Here is a 25,216-nt window from a genome sequence, read left to right as displayed (position 1 = left end):
CTATTGAATGATGCAGTTTCGAATTAAAAAATTTACGTATATAATCGTTTTATTTTTATGATGTATTTTTTTTTTAGTTTTTAAGAAGACACGAAGTTAAATCAAAGATGTACAAGTTGTAAAGCACAACGTACAACAACGTAACTTAAATAGTTGAATCGAAATTAATTCATTTACTATTCATATGAATAGTAAACGAAACGAAATTAATTAATTTACTATTCACATGAAAGTGACATGATAGAAATTATTAATTATAAATTACATAAAATACCCCTGAAGTATTTAATAAATATGACCTTTTAAAATATTAAAATTCGTTAATTCGATTGAATTAAACGAATTCAGTAATTTATGGTGGCACATAATGATCAGTAGACTAGTATGTACACTCTACGTCGAACGTATATAGTAATTTTATAAATAAATGAACCTTTTTACAACAAGTTTTATAAAGCTTAAGACCAAAATAAATATATGTATTCAATTATAAAAAGTGATATATTTTTTATTTATACTTTTACCCGTTAATTATTAGCAACTGAGTACGAAATACCGGTCTGCGAAAACTGTCGGCAGATATTATTGAATGTTAATTGTCACGTTTTAATTTTCTATATTATTATATGATATTTATATTATTATATTATATATATATATATATATATATATATATATATATATATATATATATATATATATATATATATATATATATATATTCGATCAATCCTGCCGAACCATTTCACAATTCAATCTATCTCTCTATCTAATTCACATACTCCATAGTATATTTATTTTTATTTATATTATTATTATTATTATTATTATTATAATTAAGATTAATATTATTATTAATCTTGTAGTTAGGAGTATTATTATTAGTAGTATTATACATAAAATACTACGACGAAGTTCTGCTCAAATGATTTCAAACCGAGTTTTCAAATAAGTCAAAGCTAAGGAAATTATGGGTTATAGCTATGGAGGTTATGGGTAATGTTCGTGGGTATTGTTCGCAAGTCAAACCTAGTGTTTATCATCTCCATTGGGTCTACGTTCTTTCCTGCAATATTGAATCACAATATTGATACTTGAGCATTCATATCTTATCTTTTATATATTTAATAGTGTATCCATGTCTAGTGCTCGAGTATATATGTTTATGCATACTTGTATGCTTTAATTTGGTCGTTAGATAGTTTATGATGAATCAAGAATTTGATACATATGTTATTGATATAAGGTAGATGATATACATGTCGTTGGAAAGCTGTCGAAAAATTAATAACTTTTCATTTAGAACTCGCGTGATTTTGATGAACGGATTAAAAGATATGGTCAACTGAATTATGTTTGACGTTAATTGAAATTGTGTTTGAAACTGTAAATTAATAATTAAACAAATTGTCTATGAGATTGATAAATTGGATTTTTAGATATTACTAATCGAGTAAATGAATTTCTATATAAGGCACGTCTCATTTTGATTGATCAATTGTCAAAGTTGACTGTCTTATCATGTTTTAAAACTTTATAAACACTATAATCTGATTTTACAAGTATTGGAAAACTATGTGAAATAATAAAATATGTTCGATTGCCATAATAATTCAAATATAATATAGCTCCTGAAATAAATAATATTTTGAGTTTGATAAACTATAAGTTCGTTCAATTATCAAAACTTATACTATGTTAATAAACATGTATAGATTTAAAGATCATATTGAGTCAGGTTGACTTTTGAAATGACTTTTGTTAACTTTTGCATGTCGGTCTCGAGCACTAGGATTGTGATACACTATGACCTGACCTAGCTTGTTATATGTTTTAATATATATATATATATATATATATATATATATATATATATATATATAACTATTATAGGTTCGTGAATCCGAGGTCAACCCTGCACTTGTTCAGTGCCGTCATATGAATAATTGCTATGAAATACAGTATGGTGAGTTTCATTTGCTCCCTTTTTAATTGCTTTTGCAATCTATATTTTTGGGCTGAGAATACATGCACTTTATTTTAAACGCAATGGATACAAGTACATACTAAATTCTACACCGAGTTTGAACCGAAAATCCCTTAGCTTTGGTAACTAGTAACTGCCGGTTATAAGAACTGGTGGGCGCGAGTAGTTATATATGGATCCATAGGGCTTGACATCCCCGTCTGTTCCAGGTATAGAAACCCTATTCTGAACTATAAAACAGACGTATGATATTTGAGTTTAGTACACGTTGGTTTGCGTGTATTGTACATGTTGGTTGCATGTATGTTAAAACATGGGTACTTATTATATAGACGTTAAGTTTAGTTACCCGGGTGCTCAATCTTGTAGAATATTTTGATAAACGTTTCTGGATGAAACAACTGAAATCTTGTGATCCACCTTTATATACAGATTATGTGCAACATTAAAACTATGAACTCACCAACCTTTGTGTTGACACTTTTAAGCATGTTTATTCTCAGGTTCCTAGAAGTCTTCCGCTGTTTGCTTATATGTGATACAAGCTATGTACATGGAGTCATACATGATTTATTCGAGAAAACGTTGCATTTACAAAATCATCACCATGTATCTTATTTTGACTGCATTATCAATGGATGTAGTATTGTAGACTATTAATTACGGTGATTGTCTATATGTAGAAATCATCAATCATCAAAAACCTTGGAATTTGATATTCAATTATGGTGTGCCTTTTCAAAAGAATGCAATATTTACAAAACGTATCATGTAGAGGTCAGTACCTCACTGTGAAATCGATGAATGATGTATTCGTCCTAATGGATTTGGACGGGTCATCACAGTTGGCATCAGAGCTTGAGGTCATAGGGAACCAGAATTTGCATTAGTGTGTTTAACTGGTAATTGTTATGATGCATTAGTGAGTTTGGACTATGATTGTATCTATTTTCACCGAGTTTTTCTTATCATTTCTTGTCAGAAATTACTTGTTTATCATTCTTAAGTCTAGACACATTTTCCTGAATTTATTGCATAGATAGTGTACAGACGAATTCATATCTTAGCATATCTGTTACTGTACACTTTGCCTGACATCTTTCGAAGATTCCTCCGTAATTTATGAGATCTTGGTATTATATATACATATGTAAATAATGTATTGAAGAATACCAAATCTAAGTTCTATAATCTATTTCACATCAAAAATCATTTCCCTGATTACACAAGATGGATCCCGTATCTAGTTCAAATTCCTTATATTCCGACCGCTATTCCGATATGGATTTTCACTCGAGCTCCGAAAGCAGTGTGACCAGAATGGATCAACCAATTAGCCATCATCTATTCTGGATGAATTGGTGATGGGTTCGTAATCTACTTAATCATTGGAGACAAGAAGAAGGTGATCCCTTCCATCCAACACATTCACCTCTTGGCGAAGAACCTGAAGCACTTACCGGCGAACCTGTTCAAAACACCCTTTTCTCTCTCATTTCCAGAGTATCTCGTCACGATTATATACTATCTCAAATTCTAGATCTTATTCATCCGCTCGTTCGAACCACCAATCATCCCGGTGTAATAGAAGAAGTCAACGAGCTTCGCGCTCGAGTAGTGGCTTTGGGGAATATGATGCACAACTTGCAGGCATCACAAGCACCACCAGCATCAATAGTACCACCGACAACAACACCAACAGTATCATTACCACCACCAACAACAACCGCATCGTAAACCTCAACTTCACAATCTGTCCCACGAGCATCAATGTCATACGCCCTGTAGATACCAAGGAATACCAACAACAACAAACGATGAAGTATTGATTCATAACTTCGTTAAAGAAATATTCTGCAGAGAATATGTAGTTTCTAAAAGTTTTAGAGATTATATATTCTAGTGCAAGTTGTAAATTAGATGAGTGGGCGGACAGAAATAATGAAGTGAAACCCTGACAGGAATGGTGCATGATTTACAAGCTAGACTTGTTATACAAGCAGCATCAACTGTACCGTCAGCATCGTCAGCACCAGCAACACCTATAACATCACATGCTCTGCCAGTTCCATAATCACCAACATCATAACAAATCAACAACGCGTATATTGTATCAACGAGTTATGAAGTATTAACTCATTTCCCCTTAAGAAATTATATGTGTGTGTGTATATATATATATATATATATATATATATATATATATATATATATATATATGTATGTATATATATATATATATATATATATATATATATATATATATATATGAATTTTGAAATCAAAATAAATCTTTTTGTACTAAGCTATTACGTGTGAATCTTAACTGGTTGGTACTACTCGGTTAATTCATGTTACTAATATGCCATGATGTACATCCTTCGTTAATGACTTAACAATCATTAACTATAATCTTTGCCTTGACTTAAAAGATTCAATTTCATAATAAATCAAGTGTATTATTCAAATACTTGTTTGATTTTACACTTTCATTTTCGATGTACTTGAAACTTTTCAGAAAACATCATTCGTACCTTGCGAAACTCACAAAAATTCCACGAGCATCAACATCATTCACCAAGGAATATCAATAAGAATAGATAATGAAGTATCGATTACATTAGTGAAATACTCTGCGAAGAATATGTAATCTCTAATGTTTTAGAGATTATTCATTTCTAGTTCCAGCCGGAAATCAAGTGAGTTTAATAGTATATTAACTTATTAAATCTGTATTACATCTGAAGAAAATATACATACATATATTTTCATAAAGACTGTAATAAAATTCTATTGTACAAAAATATTAATTGTGAAAATTTTTAACGGGTAGGTAATACCTGAGAAATATTTGAGTTCACAATTAATATGTTACACGGTACATCATTCGATTATTCAATAATCATTAACTATACTCACTACTTTCACAACGATATACATTTTTTCATAGAAATCTAAGCAACCATACTCATTCAAATCCAATTACATATTCTGATTTAAACAGATCAGAATCCAAATTGAAATATAACCGATATCATCACTCTTAGATCCCTATATCTTTCAAAGCTATACTTTAACTTCAAAACTGTGCTAGAACACCACTTCTATTCATAAAACGCAGAAAAATATTCGTATCATTCAAAGTTCTAGAACATCATATGTATATTGACGATTGCACTCTGCGTTCAAACCCTTCATGATTATTGAAAATACCTCAATTTAGAAACAATTGAGAGGATGATCCAACCACTTGTTATCTACGAAAAGAAAGATTTATGCATATAGTTATGCACCTGAAAACTCCCAGAATCTAAGTAAAGATTTAACATAAATCTGTGATCCATTGGCATTGTTATTACCGAAAATAACCTTGCAATTTTTTTTTAAAGTATCCAGTTTTATCACACTTCCAAATAGTCAACGTTGACTTTTCAGATTAGCCTTATCATAACCTGAATATGTACGTTTTTATTACCGGGGAACCTTTTATATCCCACCACATTAGTAGTAAACTTACCAGCAAATTCATTGCTCTTTGACGTAAATCTCTCCGAAAAACCACTATATTTATTCATTGAAACCCTATCATGTACTCATCGGCATCTTGTAACAGTAATTGCCATACCAAAAAGCTTCGATCATTATTCTTGAATTTCGCAGCGATTGTTCGCCAACAGTATTATATATACATATAACGTCTATCTCTTGGACTTACGTACTTCAATTCTGAAATTCTGAATAAGCACCCCAATTTACGAATCATTTCTCAGAACTTTGAAAAATGCTAATGAAGCAGCAAAAACTGTAAACGATCTTAACAATCGAAAGTTTGATGCTAAAGAATAGTGTGTTGGCAAAGCTCAAAAAAGTTGGAACTGAAAAATGGATTGAGCAAACCATGAAGGAGGCTGTGGACAAATCACAAAGACTAAACCTGCCTTCAAAGAATCCAAATGATTCAGTATCTGCTGAAGTAATTAACGAATACCTTGCTCCTGACTCTAAACCTTTACGGACAAATCTTCTTTATCATAATTCGATATTAGAAATTCTAAGATATCATAGTACCTTTCATCATAAATATCCTCGATATTTTTGAAGATATTTGAGACGACCCGTCCTAATCTATAAGGACGAATACAATATGATTACATTGCGAGGTATTTAACCTCTAAATGATACATTTTACAAACATTGCATTCGTTTTTAAAAGACAGACTTTCATCACATCGAAAGTTGACGGCATGCATAGCATTTCATAATATATCCAACTATAATTGACTTAATAATTTTCTTGATGAACTCAACGACTCGAATGCAACGTCTTTTAAAATATGCCATGAATGACTCCAAGTAATATCCCTGGAATGAGCAAATGCACAGCGGAAGATTTCTTTCATACCTGAGAATAAAAATGCTTTAAAGTGTCAACCAAAAGGTTGGTGAGTTCATTAGTTTATCAAAAATAATCATTTCCATTATTTTAATAGACCACAAGATTTTTATTTCCATTTCTAATAAATATACGTCCCATACATAGAGATAAAAATCATTCATATGGATTGAACACCTGGTAATCGACCTTAACAAGATGCATATAGAATATTCCCATCATTCCGAGACAACTTTGGACATGATAAATTCGCCATCATTCCGGGACAACTTCGGACATGATAAATTCGCCATCATTCTGGGACAACTTCGGACATGATAAATTCGCCATCATTCCGGGACATGATAAATTCGCCATCATTCCGGGACAACTTCGGATATGATAAATTCGCCATCATTCCGGGACAACTTCGTACATGATAAATTCGCCATCATTCCGGGACAACTTCGAACATGATAAAAAAGGCATATTTGATTTCGATAATTCCACCATAGAATGTAGTTTCGATTACTTGTGTCTATTTCGTAAAACAGTTATAAAAGTAGCGCATGTATTCTCAGTCCCAAAAATATATATTGCAAAAACATTTAAAAAGGGAGCAAATGAAACTCACTATACAATATTTTATAGTAAAAATATTCATTCGACAATACTGAACAATGCAGGGTTGGCCTCGGATTCACGAACCTATATCAGTTATACATATATTAAAACATATACTTGTAATTGAACAAATTTTATATATTACTAGTGATATATTTGTTATATTAATAAATTATATGTTTCATTAATAAATTAATTAGATGTATTTATTTTATATACTTTAAATAATTAACATTTATTATGAAAATATTAATATATTTTTGTTATATGTTATAAATTTATTTTTATATAAATAATATTTATTTTGGTAAAATAATATTAATAATAATAACTAAAAAGTTATATTTTGTTATAATAATAATGGTAATAATAATACTAATAATAATAATTGTAGTAATATTAATCATAATAATAATAATAATAATAATGTTAATAAAAATAATGATAATAAAATAATAATAATAATAATAATAATAATAATAATAATAATATTAATGATAAATGAGTCACATATATTTATACTTATCTTAATTTCCAATGTCCTCATTATTCTCATGATATGAATGTTCGTAGTCATAATATTGTCTTTTATCAATACCTATTTTTATATCTGTATTCATATCATATTTACATTTAATTATATTCAATTCATAATTCATAACTTAATTATTATTATCTTCCTCATATATGTGTTTATATTCAACTTAATATCTTATGATCATAATCAACTTCGTACTTAATATTTTTAATGATCATGACCATAATCATATTTATCCTAATACTATTTATATCAATACTTATTAATTCATATGGTTATCTTTTAGGCATAAGTAATTAATTAATATTGTATTATACATCTTATAAATGTATTAGCAAACACTTTAACCATCTTTTTCATAATTGCACCATGTTTGTACTTAACATATTTTAAATCATAAATTTAGTATTATCTTTATATTTAAATCGTAAGCTTGACATTTTTAATAACCTTTAATAATAATAATAATAATAATAATAATAATAATAATAATAATAATAATAATAATAATAATAATGAAAGTAATAAAAAAAATATACCGAAGGCTAAAACTAACGGTTTGTTAATAGGCCGCAGCCCACTTCCCCTTTTAAACAGACAGCCCACTTCCTCTTTAAACAAACAGCCCACTAGAGCTATTAACAATAGTCCACTTCAATATTTTTAACAGCCCACTTCAATATTTATAATAAATGATAAATGATGGTTCGATCCTGTAGGTTTCGTCGAGCAAAAAAAGAATTTACGCAGGCGTTCTTTATCATTATCATTCTATACATCACCATTATTGTCATTTGTTTCGTAATTATTCAACAGAAACCAAACGCAGCATCATCTATATCTAATTCTCATTGTGATCACTATTCCATCTTCTTGTTCACCATTAATTTCATTATTACAGTTCCACCTCAATTCCCAACTATCCATAATCATTATTATCATGTTCTCACAGCTGTAGTAACCGGTTGATTATAGAGGTGTTGTTCATCGATGAATAAACAGAAAAATAGAGGTGATCGTGGAAGAAAAAAAACGGTGTTTTGTTGGCGGTTAAAAGAAATAGAAGATAGCAGCGTAGCAGCAGGCTGTACAGTTGTGGGTTTTGGGTTTGTTGAACTGAAACAGAAAACAGTATAGCAGCGTGGTTAGTGATGATTCAAGGGTGATCAAGGATGGTGGTTGTGGAGGTGATGTAGTGGTATAGAGTCGATGAAGATGATAAAGGTGGTGGGTTGATGTGGGTTGATGTTTATGTAGCTAAATTGGGCATAAAGTATACAAAAGATGATGTCGAGCATATGCAGCAAGCAATATGATGGCCGTTTTTGTTTTTGAATCTTCAAAAAATAACAACAACGAGAAAGCGATAGATGGTGGGTTTGATGTTAATGACTATGGGTTGATCCAAAACAGGAAACATATGTAGTAAAAGGGTTTAGTAATGGTTAAAGGGGTGTTTATGAAGAGAAACTGCAGCAGTAAATGTTTTAGTGGTGTTATTGGTTGTCGACAAAATAGGGATGGAAACAATAGTGTGGCTGTAAATGGGGTTGTTCAACGATGGTGGTGAATGTTGTGGTGACAATGATGGGTGTTGTGCGGTTTGAAGATGGGTGACTATTGGGATGATAGATTCTCGAAGAAGAAAAGGAAAAGGAAACAGATTCTAAGGTTGTGGTGATGATGAGAGTGGAGGATGGTGCAAAGTGGTGGCCGGTTGTTTTGACTGTGGTTGGCTCGATGGATTGGAGAAGACAAGATGTCTGTGAGATTAGCCAAGTTGATCATCAATATGATACTAACATGCTTATATGTAAAGTATATGAATATTTATATATATAATAGATAATGTAAACAAAATTAGATACAGTAAAAAATATCACTCATATTCCAAATAGTAACATAATAGGAAAGCAGCTGTTTAATTTGGAGTATCCTACCGACAGTTTTTACGGACTGTGTATCGTGCTAAATCAGTGGCGGATAAAAGTGTTCAGAAAAATCTCATATTTTTAAATTAACTTTATTTATTTATTTTGGTCATTATGGTATAAAATTCGATCCTTATTTTGTTAAATAAAAATTACATCAACTGTCCCTCTCATTTCTGGGTAAAATATAAAAAGTGTTAAAACTTAACAAATAGTTCCTAAATACATTTTTAATAAGCCTAAAATTTATAGAACTCATTTTCGTATCACCGTTTATTTTAAAATCACATAAGTTCCTTTTTAACTCGTTTACTATCTATCGAATGACAATTGAGCGTTACCGTCTTTTATTAAATAACTTCGAAATCACAAAATATATATTCTATATACTTTTTATATATATATATATAATATATATATATATATATATATATATATATATATATATATATATATATATATATATATATATATATGTATATATATATATATACTCCTTAAATAATAATTATTATATATTATTATTATTTTTCAACATTGATTATAACAATTACAATATATAATATTTCTTTTTATAATATACATACATATATATATATATATATATATATATATATATTTAATTATATGCATATCTATATATTATATATTAAATTAATAATATTAAATATACTGATATTATTTTATATATTTATTTCCAATAATTAAATCATATATTATTTCAAATAATATTTCAAATAAAATTATATATATCTATTTACAAATTAGTTGTTCGTAAATCGTTCGGAAGTAGTCAAAGGTCAAATGATATTATGAATATAGTTTACAAACTTTGTTACTCAACATTACAGACTTTGCTCATCGTGTCGAAATCAAATACGAATTAAGTTTAAATTTGGTCGGAAATTTCCGGGTCATCACAGTACCTACCCGTTAAAGAAATTTCGTCCCGAAATTTGATTGGGATGGTCATGGCTGATAATAAGTATGTTTTCATGACTCATACGAGCTGATAAATTGAGTTTTATCATCATTGAGTAATATGGATAAAACAATTTGATTATGTGAAGAGTACGAGTGAAGCTATTGCAAAAGAGTGAAATGAGAAAATAATGTAGATTTGTCATATCTTTTGACGTAGATAGAATTGATTTCCAGAGTTCAAGGAATTTGGAGAAAATCTTCGTAATAAGATTTGATTCTTCGGTAATTAAGGAAATTAGGATCCTCTTTGGTTAAATGCGATAATTTGTCTCGATTGTTCTGTCGGATTTTTCGCTATAAATCCACTTCATTCGTTTTCTTATTTCCACAGCTCATACCTTCTATTCTTTCTCTCTCAATTCATACTATAAAGCATTCGTCAATATGTTCCATTCAGTTCTGATTCTTGATATACTCCTATCTTTTATATCTGTCATTCTTCTTTTTCATCTGCCGTCAGAAGGATCTATTTACTTCTACTATACCCTTGGGGTTATAGTGTTTTTAGTTCTCCCGTGTCTTTACATTGCTATATGTATCGATATACACGGCCTGTAATTTCTGAGTTATTGTTGGGCTTTATATCTTCCTTTATATTTCGAAGTCCCTGCTTCTGTCTTCTATAATCATTGTCATCCACAGTTAATGCTCTCTCCTATTGGCTGCGATTTATACTCCCATTTCTATTTCGAAGTTTCATTCTTTTGCTTTCTCTTCGCAAGTAATGGTCCAGAATTCGTAGATATGGAGTTTCGAATGAACATGACTAATGTTCTAAGAGAGAGATTGTAATAGCATGATCTTGAGTGGTTAAGTTATCAAAATTCAAGAAAAAAGATAGAACTATCAAGAAAATATATTCTTGATATGTTTATTGATTAGATAGAATGTAAGAGTCGTGTAACATGGCACATGATGACATTATGATCTGTGAATCATCATGTTTCATTAGAAACTCAGCATGACTTACTGTAATATAATCACGTTGATCAAGTGTCATTATATTATACTAACTCATGCTTCAGTTTCCAACACTTCTTCTAAAACATTCATATTTTAAATTCGAATTTTTAGAATTTAGAAACTAAAACAGTTTCCTTTCTGATGTAATACAGATAACACGAGGAGATAGATGATTTCAGATATGAATAGTTATGAAAATATCTTCAGAAATATCGAGGATATTTATAATGAAAGATACGATAATATCTTAGAATTTTAGAATCAAATTGTGATGAAAAAATTCATTCACGATGTTTTAGAGCGATTAAGGAGCAAGGTATTCGCTAAAGATTTCATTAGAAACAGAATCATCAGGATTCTTTATATACAAGTTTAGTCCTTGTGATTTGTTCAGAGTCTCCTTCATGGTTTGCTCAATCCGTTTTTCAGTATCAAATTTTTTTTATTTTTTTTTTAGCTTTTTCAACACTCTATTCTTTATCATCAACTTTTGACTGTTAAGGCAGTCTTCAGTTTTCACTGCTTCACCAGCTTTTTCAAAATTTGAGGTATTGATTCGTAGACTGGGTGCTCTTCAGAATTTCAGAATAGAAGATCATAATTCTAAGTGATAAATGTTATATGTATACATATAACTGTTGATGTAGTAACGCTGCGAGATTTCAAAATACTGATTGCTAGTTCTCGGTAATTGGTATGGCAATTCTCTTTATAAGATGCGGATAGGGTTTCGATAAATATAATGATTTTTTGGAAAGTCAAAGATCAACGAAGTTGTTGGTAAGTTTACTGCTAATGTGGTGAGATATAAACGGTTAAGGTAACGAATGCAAAAAGACAACGTATATATCAAGTTTATAATAAGGTTGTTTTGAACGAAAAGTTGAAGTTGACTTGCTGGAGCTGTGACAAAACTGGCTATCTCGAACAGGAGTTGCAAAGTTATTTTCGGTAATAATAACACTAACAGAATTAGCACAACTACGTGTTAAATGTTTACTCAGTTTTCGAGAATTTTTCAGGTGCATAACTATATGCATCAATCTTTTCTTTCGTAGATGAAGTGCAGTTGGTTCATCCCCTCGATTGAGGTGTTTTCAAGAATCATGAAAGGTTTGAACGCAGATTGTAATTATCAAGATACAAATGAGGTTAAAGATGAAATCAAGTGGTAAACTTGAAGAAATGTTTAGTTTCATATGTTATAATCAATATTTTAATTCATTTTAATTGTCCAATGTTATTAGTCCACGGTTATTAGTCCACAATTAGTAGTTCAACAATTCATATATAGTTTAATATATAATATTCGAATTCATTAATACGTGTCTTGACCCATTGTATACATGTCTCAGACTCGATCACAACTCAAAGTATATATATTATTTAGAATCAGCTTCAACCCTGTATAGTTAACTCGATCATTACCGCATATAGAGTGTCTATGGTTATTCCAAATAATATATATAGATGCGTCGATATGATATGTCAAAACCTTGTATATGTGTCCCGATATTTAAAATGCATAAATAACAGTATTTAAATGACGATAAATAAAGTGCGTAAAATAACTAACAGAAATTAAATGACGATAAATAAAATTGCGAGAATTAAAACTGCGATAAATAAATTGCGATAAATGTAATAAGGATTTAACAGTTAGCTAGGATTTTGTTAGCGTGGATTCTTAACAAAATTTCTCATAGTTAATTTGTTTGTTTCTAACAAATTTTATTTTTGTCCAATGTTTTCTTCATTATGCCACTTGTTGGATTCTGATAAGTCAAAATCCAAATATGAAATTGAATGAAAATGGTTATTCTGCGGTGAATGGTACGTATATCTGTGGATGTAAGTAGGATAGTAAATGACTGTTGAATCAGATTCGAAGAAGGTACAGTGTAACTTATTAATGTGAAATCTAAATATTCCTCGGGTATTACCTACCCGTTAAAATATTTTCACCATTAACAGTTTGTACCAAAAGAATTTTTAATTACAATCTTTATGAAAATATATATACATATATATTTTCTTCAGATGTAATCATGGATTTAATGAGTCAATATGATATTAAACTCATTTGATTTACCGTTAGAACAATAATATATAATCTCTAAAACATTAGAGATTACATAATCGTCATGTCGAACGAAGATAAATGATGTAGAACGATACGTAGAATGATGATTATACTCAAGGTACAGAATGAGATGTTGAGGCATAGATTGTTGATGGTACTGGTGCTGTTATTGATGGTACTGTTGGTGCCGGTGATGTTGTTGAAGCTGGTAAATTTTGCACCATATTCTCCAAATTGATTACTCGAGCGCGAAGTTCGTTGACTTCTTCTATTATTCCGGGATAATTGTAGGTCGGAACGAGTGGATGAATAAGGTTTAGAATTGTGGATAGAATATAATCGTGGCAAGATATTCGGGCAATGAGAGTGAAAATGGTGTTTCGAACAGGTTAGCCGGTAAGTGCTTCAGGTTCATCGTCATGAGGTGAATTCGGTTGATGGAATGGATCACCTTCTTCTTGTCTCCAATGATTAAGTAGACTACAAACGCATCTCCAATTCATCCAGAATAAATGATGGCTGATTGGTTGATTCATTCCGGTGACGCTGCTTTCGGAGCTCAAGTGTGTTTCCATATCGGAATAGCTGTCGGAATCCGAGGGAATTGAACTAGTGCCGATTTCCATTTCGTACGATTGAATAAAGGATTTTTCGATATGAAATGATTTTCGGCTATCAGTAATTACGTAGAATATCTAAATATATAGAGCAAAAGATTTCGTAGGTTACAGAGGAATTTACGGAATATGTCAGGCAAAGTTAACAATAACAGATACGCTGCGATATGAATTTTTTCTATACAGTATTTATGCAATCAATGCAGTAAGATGTGTCTAGACTACGAATGATAAGCAAGTGATTCCCTAAGAATGATAAGCAGGTAATTTTCGACACAAAATGATAAGCAAAACTTTTGACGTGCAGACACGGTCGAAGTCCAGACCCACTAATGCATCTAAAAAACTATCAGTTAGACACACTAATGCAAGACCTGATTCACTAAGACCACCGCTCTGATACCACATGAGATGACCCGTCCTAATCCATAAGGACGAATACAATAACATATGATTATATTGCGAGGTATTTGACCTCTAAATAATACATTTTACAAACATTTCATTGGTTTTTAAAAGACGGACTTTCATCACATCGAAAGTTGACGGCATGCATAGCATTTCATAATATATCTAACTATAATTGACTTAATAATATTCTTGATGAACTCAACGACTCGAATGCAACGTCTTTTGAAATATGCCATGAATGAATCCAAGTAATATCCCTAAAATGAGCAAATGCACAGCGGAAGATTTCTTTCATACCTGAGAATAAACATGCTTTAAAGTGTCAACCAAAAGGTTGGTGAGTTCATTAGTTTATCATAAACAATCATTTCCATTATTTTAATAGATCACAAGATTTTTATTTCCATTTCTCATAAATATACGTCTCATACATAGAGATAAAAATCATTCATATGGATTGAACACCTGGTAATCGACCTTAACAAGATGCATATATAATATTCCCACCATTCCGGGATAACTTCGAACATGATAAATTCACAATCATTTCGGGACAACTTCGGACATGATAAATTCGCCATCATTCCGGGACCACTTCGGACATGATAAATTCGCCATCATTCCGGGACAACTTCGGACATGATAAATTCGCCATCATTCCGGGACAACTTCGGACATGATAAAAAAAGGCATATTCGATTTCGATAATTCAACCATAGAATGTAGTTTCGATTACTTGTGTCTATTTCGTAAAACAGTTATAAAAGTAGCGCATGTATTCTCAGTCCCAAAATTATATATTACAAAAGCATTTAAAAAGGGAGCAAATGAAACTCACTATACAATATTTTGTAGTAAAAATATTCATTCGACAATACTGAACAATGCAGGGTTGGCCTCGGATTCACGAACCTATATGAGTTATACATATATTAAAACATATACTTGTAATTGAACAAATTTTATATATTACTAGTGATATATTTGTTATATTAATAAATTATATGTTTCATTAATAAATTAATTAGATGTATTTATTTTATATACTTTAAATAATTAACATTTATTATGAAAATATTAATATAGTTTTGTTATATGTTATAAATTTATTTTTATATAAATAATATTTATTTTGGTAGAATAATATTAATAATAATAACTAAAAAGTTATATTTTGTTATAATAATAATGGTAATAATAATACTAATAATAATAATTGTAGTAATATTGATCATAATAATAATAATGTTAATAAAAATAATGATAATAATAATGATAATAAAATAATAATAATAATAATATTAATGATAAATGAGTCACGTATATTTATACTTATCTTAATTTCCATTGTCCTCATTATTCTCATGATATGAATGTTCGTAGTCATAATATTGTCTTTTATCAATACCTATTTTTATATCTGTATTCATATCATATTTACATTTAATTATATTCAATTCATAATTCATAACTTAATTATTATTATCTTTCTCATACATGTGTTTATATTCAACTTAATATCTTATGATCATAATCAACTTCGTACTTAATATTTTTAATGATCATGACCATAATCATATTTATCCTAATACTATTTATATCAATACTTATTAATTCATATGGTTTAGACATAAGTAATTAATTAATATTGTATTATACATCTTATAAATGTATTAGCAAACACTTTAACCATCTTTTTCATAATTACACCATGTTTCTACTTAACATATTTTAAATCATAAATTTAGTGTTATCTTTCTATTTAAATCATAAGCTTGACATTTTTAATAACCTTTAATCATAATAATAATAATAATAATAATAATAATAATAATAATAATAATAATAATAATAATAATGAAAGTAATAAAAAAAATATACCGAAGGCTAAAACATATGTTTGTTAATAGGCCGCATCCCACTTCCCCTTTTAAACAGACAGCCCACTTCCTCTTTAAACAAACAGCCCACTAGAGCTGTTAACAATAGTCCACTTCAATATTTTTAACAGCCCACTTCAATATTTATAATAAATGATAAATGATGGTTCGATCCTGTAGGTTTCGTCGAGCAAAAAAAGAATTTACGCAGGCATTCTTTATCATTATCATTCTATACATAACCATTATTGTCATTTATTTCATAATTGTTCAACATAAACCAAACGCAACATCATCTATATCTAATCCTCATTGTGATCACTATTCCATCGTCTTGTTCACCATTAATTTCATTATTACAGTTCCACCTCAATTCCCAACTATCCATAATCATTATTATCGTGTTCTCATAGCTGTGGTAACCTGTTGATTATAGTGGTGTTGTTCATCAATGAATAAACAGAAAAATAGAGGTGATCGTGGAAGAAAAAAATGGTATTTTGTTGGCGGTTAAAATAAAAAGAAGATAGCAGCGTAGCAACAGGCTGTACAGTTGTGGGTTTTGGGTTTGTTGAACTGAAACAGAAAACAGTATAGCAGCGTGGTTAGTGATGATTCAAGGGTGATCAAGGATGGTGGTTGTGGAGGTGATGTAGTGGTATAGAGTCGATGAAGATGATAAAGGTGGTGGGTTGATGTGGGTTGATGTTTGTGTAGCTAAACTGGGCATAAAGTATACAAAAGATGATGTCGAGCATATGCAGCAAGCAATATGATGGCCGTTTTTGTTTTTGAATCTTCGAAAAATAACAACAACGAGAAAGCGATAGATGGTGGGTTTGATGTTAATGACTATGGGTCGTTCCAAAACAGGAAACATATGTAGTGAAAGGGTTTAGTAATGGTTAAAGGGGTGTTTATGAAGAGAAACTGCAGCAGTAAATTTTTTAGTGGTGTTATTGGTTGTCGACAAAACAGGAACAGAAACAATAGTGTGGCTGTAAATGGGGTTGTTCAACGATGGTGGTGAATATTGTGGTGACGACGATGGGTGTTGTGCGGTTTGACGATGGGTGACTATTGGGATGATAGATTCTCGAAGAAGAAAAGGAAAAGGAAACGGATTCTAAGGTTGTGGTGATGATGAGAGTGGAGGATGGTACAAAGTGGTGGCCGGTTGTTTGACTGTGGTTGGCTCGATGGATTGGAGAAGACAAGATGTCTGTGAGATTAGCCAAGTTGATCATCAATATGATACTAACATGCTTATATGTAAAGTATATGAATATTTATATATATAATAGATAATGTAAACAAAATTAGATACAGTAAAAAATATCACTCATATGCCAAATAGTAACATAATAGGAAAGCAGCCGTTTAATTTGGAGTATCCTAACGACAGTTTTTACGGACTGTGTATCGTGCTAAATCAGTGGCGGATAAAAGTGTTCAGAAAAATCCCATATTTTTAAATTAACTTTATTTATTTATTTATTTTGGTCATTATGGTATAAAATTCGATCCTTAATTTGTTAAATAAAAATTACATCAACTGTCCCTCTCATATCTGGGTAAAATATAAAAAATGTTAAAACTTAACAAATAGTTCCTAAATACATTTTTAATAAGCCTAAAATTTATAGAACTCATTTTCGTATCACCGTTTATTTTAAAATCACATAAGTTCCTTTTTAACTCGTTTACTATCTATCGAATGACAATTGAGCGTTACCGTCGTTTATTAAATAACTTCGAAATCACAAAATATATATTCTATATACTTTATATATATATATATATATATATATATATATATATATATATATATATACTCCTTAAATAATAATTATTATACATTATTACTATTTTTCAACATTGATTATAACAATTACAATATATAATATTTCTTTTTATAATATATATATATATATATATATATATATGCATATCTATATATTATATATTAAATTAATAATATTAAATATACTGATATTATTTTATATATTTATTTCCAACAATTAAATCATATATTATTTCAAAATATATTTCAAATAAAATTATATATATCTATTTACAAATTAGTTGTTCGTAAATCGTTCGGAAGTAGTCAAAGGTCAAATGATATTATGAATATAGTTTACAAACTTTGTTACTCAACATTACAGACTTTGTTCATCGTGTCGAAATCAAATACGAATTAAGTTTAAATTTGGTCAGAAATTTTCGGGTCGTCACAATATTTTCATAACTATTCTTATCTAAAATCATTTATCTCCTCGCGTTATCCGTATTACATCATAAAGGAAACTGTTTAGTTTCTATATTCTGTAACCTTCGAGTTTAAATTATGAATGTTTTTGAAGAAGTGTTGGGAATTGAAGCATGAGTTAGTATAATATAATGACACTTGATCAACGTGATTATATTATAGTAAGTCATGCTGAGTTTCTAATGGAATGTGATAAAGGTTCACAGATCATGCCCTCATCATGAACCATGTTACATAACTTTTTCATTATATTTAACCTCTAAACTATCAAGAAAATAGTTTTCTTGATGATTCGGTCTTTTCCGGATATTCTGGTAATTTAGCAAATCAAATTGTGCTATTACCTTTCCATTCTACTTTGTATATTATGATCATTCGAAACTCCATACCTACGAATTTTGGACCATTATTCGCTTGACTTGAAGTCGGGAAGAAGAAACAAAAACATGGAACTCCGAAATATAAAGGAAAATATAAAGCTCGACAACAACACCTAAATTACAAACCGTGTATATCAATACGTATTGCAATATAAAGACACGGGAGAATTAAAAACATTATAACCTCAAGGTAATAGTAGAAGAAAATAACTTCCTCGGGTGGCAAATAAAAAAGAAGAATGAAGGATACGATGGCCAGGAAAATATCAAGAATCAGAACTGGATTTAACATTTTCACAACCTATTAGGAAGTATGAAACGAGGAAGAAGATACAGGAGTGATGAAAATAATGGAAATGAAGAGGTTGATTTATAGCAAAATATCAGACAAATCAATCGAGGCAGATGACCGCATTTAATCAAATAGGATCCTGATTTCCTTAATTAACGAAGAATCAAATCTTATAAAGATTACTAAGATTTCTTCTAAATCCCTTGAATTTCGGAAATCAACCATGACTACGAAAAAAGTTAAGACGAATCTTTATTTCTCATTTCACTTTTTGTGATAGCTTCACTCGTACTCTTTGAGTAATCGAATTAATTTATCCATATTACTCTATGGTAATAACACTCTATCTATAAACTCCTATTCATCATGAAAACATTTTTATTGTTAACCATGACGATCTCTATCAAATTTCGGGACGAAATTTCTTTAACGGGTAGGTACTGTGATGACCCGAAAAATTTCGACTTATTTTGAACCAAAACTATAAATGTTACCGACATGATAAGTAATGAATTATGACAAGTTTTAAAACTTTTGAAAATGAGTTTTTATATAATGGATAATGAGTTGTCCGACGATTCAAGAATGTCGTAACTTATGATAATTATATAATTGTATATATATATATATATATATATATATATATATATATATATATATATATATATATATATATATATATATATATATATATATATATATATATATATATATATATATATATATACGAAAACATGCGAATAATATTCATATACGAAATGATAAAAATTTTCTATTGAATGATGCAGTTTCGAATTAAAAAGTTTAAGTATATAATCGTTTTATTTTTATGATGTATTTTTTTAGTTTTTAATAAGACACGAAGTTAAATCAAAGATGTACAAGTTGTAAAGCACAACGTACAACAACGTAACTTAAATAGTTGAATCGAAATTAATTCATTTACTATTCATATGAATAGTAAATGAAACGAATTAATTAATTTACTATTCACATGAAAGCGACATGATAGAAATTATTAATTATAAGTTACATAAAATACCCCTGAAGTATTTAATAAATACGACTTTTAAAAATATTAAAATTTGTTAATTCGATTGAATTAAATGAATTCAGTAATTTACAGTGGCACATAATGATCAGCAGACTAGTACGTACACTCTACGTCGAACGTATATAGTAATATTATAAATAAATGAACCTTTTTACAACTAGTTTTATAAAGCTTAAGACCAAAATAAATATATGTATTCAATTATAAAAAGTGAAATATTTTTTATTTATACCTTTACCCGTCAATTATTAGCAACAGAGTACAAAATACCGGTCCGCGAAAACTGTCGGCAGATATTATTGAATGTTAATTGTCACGTTTTTATTTTCTATATTATTATATTATATTTATATTATTATATTATATTTATATTATTATATTATATATATATATATATATATATATATTCGATCAATCCTGCCGAACCATTTCACAATTCAATCTATCTCTCTATCTAATTCACATACTCCATAGTATATTTATTTTTATTTATATTATTATTATTATTATAATTATAATTAAGATTAATATTATTATTAATCTTATAGTTAGGAGTATTATTATTAGTAGTATTATACATAAAATACTACGACGAAGTTCTGCTCAAATGATTTCAAACCGAGTTTTCAAATAAGTCAAAGCTAAGGAAATTACGGGTTATAGCTATGGAGGTTATGGGTAATGTTCGTGGTTATTGTTCGCAAGTCAAACCTAGTGTTTATCATCTCCGTTGGGTCTACGTACTTTCCTGCAATATTGAATCACAATATTGATACGTGAGCATTCATATCTTATCTTTTATATATTTAATAGTGTATCCATGTCTAGTGCTCGAGTATATATGTTTATGCATACTTGTATGCTTTAATTTGGTCGTTAGATAGTTTATGATGAATCACGAATTTGATACATATGTTATTGATATAAGGTATACGATATGCATGTTGTTGGAAAGCTATCGAAAAATTAATAACTTTTCATTTAGAAATCGCGTGATTTCGATGAACGGATTAAAAGATATGGTCAACTGAATTATGTTTGACGTTAATTGAAATTGTGTTTGAAACTGTAAATTAGTATTTAAACAACTTGTCTATGAGATTGATAAATTGAATTTTTAGATATTACTAATCGAGTAAATGAATTTCTATATAAGACACGTCTCATTTTTATTGATCAATTGTCAAAGTTGACTGTCTTATCATGTTTGAAAGCTTTATAAACACTATAATCTGATTTTACAAGTATTGGAAAACTATGTGAAATAATAAAATATGTTCGATTGCCATAATAATTCAAATATAATATAGCTCCTGAAATAAATAATATTTTAAGTTTGATAAACTATAAATTCGTTCAATTATCAAGACTTATACTATGTTAATAAACATGTATAGATTTAAAGATCATATTGGGTCAGGTTGACTTTTGAAATGACTTTTGTTAACTTTTGCATGTCGGTCTCGAGCATTAGGATTGTGATACACTATGACCTGACCTAGCTTGTTATATGTTTTAATATATATATATATATAACTATTATAGGTTCGTGAATCCGAGGTCAACCCTGCACTTGTTCAGTACCGTCATATGAATAATTGCTATGAAATACAGTATGGTGAGTTTCATTTGCTCCCTTTTTAATTGCTTTTGCAATCTATATTTTTGGGCTGAGAATACATGCACTTTATTTTAAACGCAATGGATACAAGTACATACTAAATTCTACACCGAGTTTGAACCGAAAATCCCTTAGCTTTGGTAACTAGTAACTGCCGGTTATAAGAACTGGTAGGCGCGAGTAGTTATATATGGATCCATAGGGCTTGACATCCCCGTCTGTTCCAGGTATAGAAACCCTAGCCTGAACTATAAAACAGACGTATGCTATTTGAGTTTAGTACATATTGGTTTGTGTGTATTGTACATGTTGGTTGCATGTATGTTAAAACATGGGTACTTATTATATAGACGTTAAAGTTTAGTTACCAGGGTGCTCAATCTTGTAGAATATTTTGATAAACGTTTCTGGATGAAACAACTGAAATCTTGTGATCCACATTTATATACAGATTATGTGCAACATTAAAACTATGAACTCACCAACCTTTGTGTTGACACTTTTAAGCATGTTTATTCTCAGGTTCCTAGAAGTCTTTCGTTGTTTTCTTATATGTGATACAAGCTATGTACATGGAGTCATACATGCTTTATTCGAGAAAACGTTGCATTCACAAAATCATCACCATGTATCTTATTTTGACTGCATTATCAACGGATGTAGTATTGTAAACTATTAATTACGGTGATTGTCTATATGTAGAAATCATCAATCGTCAAAAACCTTGGAATGTGATATTCAATTATGGCGTGCCTTTTCAAAAGAATGCAATGTTTACAAAACGTATCATGTAGAGGTCAGTACCTCACTGTGAAATCGATGAATGATGTATTAGTCCAAATGGATTTGGACGGGTCATAACACCACCCGTGCCACTCATCTTCACGCTTCTGACACCTTTGGTAGTACTTTTAATTTTCTTGTTCGAAAACATCGTCGCTTCGAACTTCCGCTTACTAACATTGGAACCGCTTCCTTTTGGAACGAGGGTCTCAAAACCCCTTGCCACCTCGAACAACCTCTCAAAAGAGTCCACCGACCCTCTACTAATTTTGTTTTTCAAATCATCGTTCAATGCTCTATAGAAATCTTTCATTAACATACGATCATTCCCGATATACTCCGGCCAAAATCGGGTCTTTGACAAAAAGGTGGACTTTAGTTCATTCAAGTCCATCGACCCTTGCTCTAAGTTTCGCAACTCATCTCTTATTCGAGAAAGATCAGCTTGAGTGCGATACTCTTTAAAGAATTCCTCCTTGAACTCTTCCCAAGTTAAACCCAAACATTGTTCTTCGCCATAAACTTGAACCTTTTCATCCCACCATAATTTTGCATTATCTCGCAACATACTACTACCATACCTCGTCTTCTTATTGAGAGGAAATTCACTCGTACGAAAAGCGCCCTCAATATCGGTGATCCAACACGTGCTCTTATGTGGATCTCGTTCGCCATGAAACATAGGAGGTTTAGATAATTTAAAGTTCTTGAAATGGAAGTCTCTTCTCCCAACATCACCCGTCAAACCCTCCACACTCCCCTCTTGAGAGTTAGGAAACCTTTTATCAAACTCCTCTTTTATAAGAGCACTCATTTGCTCCTTTATCATATCAGTCACTTGTTCATTGACCGATTATTGGAAGACCCTCCTAACGTCTGTAAGAAATTCCGCTTTGTGACTCTTCAAAATGGCCTCTACCTTGGCCGTGAAATCACTCTCGTCACCTTGGCCTTCGTTAACTGGTTCGTTACTTGTCGTCATTATAAGAAATGAACTCGGTCAGGAACGCAACACGAATAAATTACATACACCGTCACGATCTATATTCACAATCATATAAGTATATCACCGTTCGTACACCCCATCTAGTTCAATACTTGATGTACATTACTCACTTGACTTGGCTTGCAACCGTAATAAGGGTCGCAAAGCATTATTACGCTCACATGCCATGCCGAGCTCATAAATACAACAACCATCTCGCTAGATGTTCAACTCAAAATAACATGATTAGTAACAACATAATCAACACGTAGCTAATGCACCTATTCTCTAAGGCACTAACTAAAACCCGAACCGACTTGTAATCCTACAAGTCCCGCAACAATTAAGCACACACAAAAAGTCTAAGTCTAGGAGCCTATCTCAAGTCACCCAACCCGTCGTATTTCCGGCCCATATTTTTTTTCCTTTTTATCATAATAATATATGCAATATTAGTCCATTTACGATTCTGAAAACATCATGATTACAATGTTAAGTTTAAACATCTTTAAAACATAAAATATATAAATTAAGTTTACAAAACGGGAATACAACCCGGGACCCATTTGACGTATCCAAAATATAGTTCATGACCCGACTAGTTAACTTTACAACCAAAACCGAGCATGGTGATTGGGAATGCCCCAATTCTAATCAAAAGTATAAAGCAATTCGTAAAGCACTAGTCCCCAAGCAAACCCAATTCGCCACTTGCAACCTATAAAAATGTAAACAACGAGAGGGTAAGCTAATTGCTTAGTGAGTAAAACATTTATACACATACATATATAGTTTACCTACACGCATACCCAACACACAACACGTATTCACGTATAAGTAATCTAGCATTACCACATACAACAATCAACAACATTAGTATATAAACCGCCACAATAATATACTAAATCATAACAATGCATAAACATACCAAACCATTCCCCGCTATGACACTACCGACTTGTAGACGACCAATAACGTCGAGTCTCACTCGTATTATGTCACCGACTTGTGAATCATCATAAGGTGTCACCGACTTGTGAATCACCAAAGGGTGTCACCGACTTGTGAATCCCCCACCAATACATATGGGTCACTGACTTGTGAACGCCATGTGGTGTCACCGCCTTGTGAAGCACCACTAAGTGTCACCGGCTTGTGAAACACTATGAAGTGTCACCGACTTGTGAATCACTTCCGGACATATGGTGTCACCGACTTGTGAATCACCATTAGGTGTCACCGACTTGTGAATCACCTACCGAGACACTATCGACTCGTAGTTCTCATCCCATCATACCAACAAATAAGTCACCGACTTGTGACACATACCAACATAATACTCACGATGTGGCACCGAGGACCCACATCGCACACGAGTAAATAAACTACATACATATATGTATAAATATTCCACTCACCTCGATTACTTGAAGACGCGT

At 30.5% G+C, this 25,216-nt stretch overlaps 1 pseudogene; it reads right to left on the bottom strand.

The window, feature by feature from the left end:
* The window catches only part of LOC139855305 (uncharacterized), a 48,926-nt pseudogene that overhangs the window by 17,220 nt on the left and 6,490 nt on the right, over positions 1-25,216 (bottom strand).

The sequence above is a fragment of the Rutidosis leptorrhynchoides genome, chromosome 6, assembly GCF_046630445.1.
Source record: "Rutidosis leptorrhynchoides isolate AG116_Rl617_1_P2 chromosome 6, CSIRO_AGI_Rlap_v1, whole genome shotgun sequence".
Classification (NCBI taxonomy): domain Eukaryota; kingdom Viridiplantae; phylum Streptophyta; class Magnoliopsida; order Asterales; family Asteraceae; genus Rutidosis; species Rutidosis leptorrhynchoides.
This window is presented reverse-complemented; position numbering and strand designations above follow the sequence as displayed.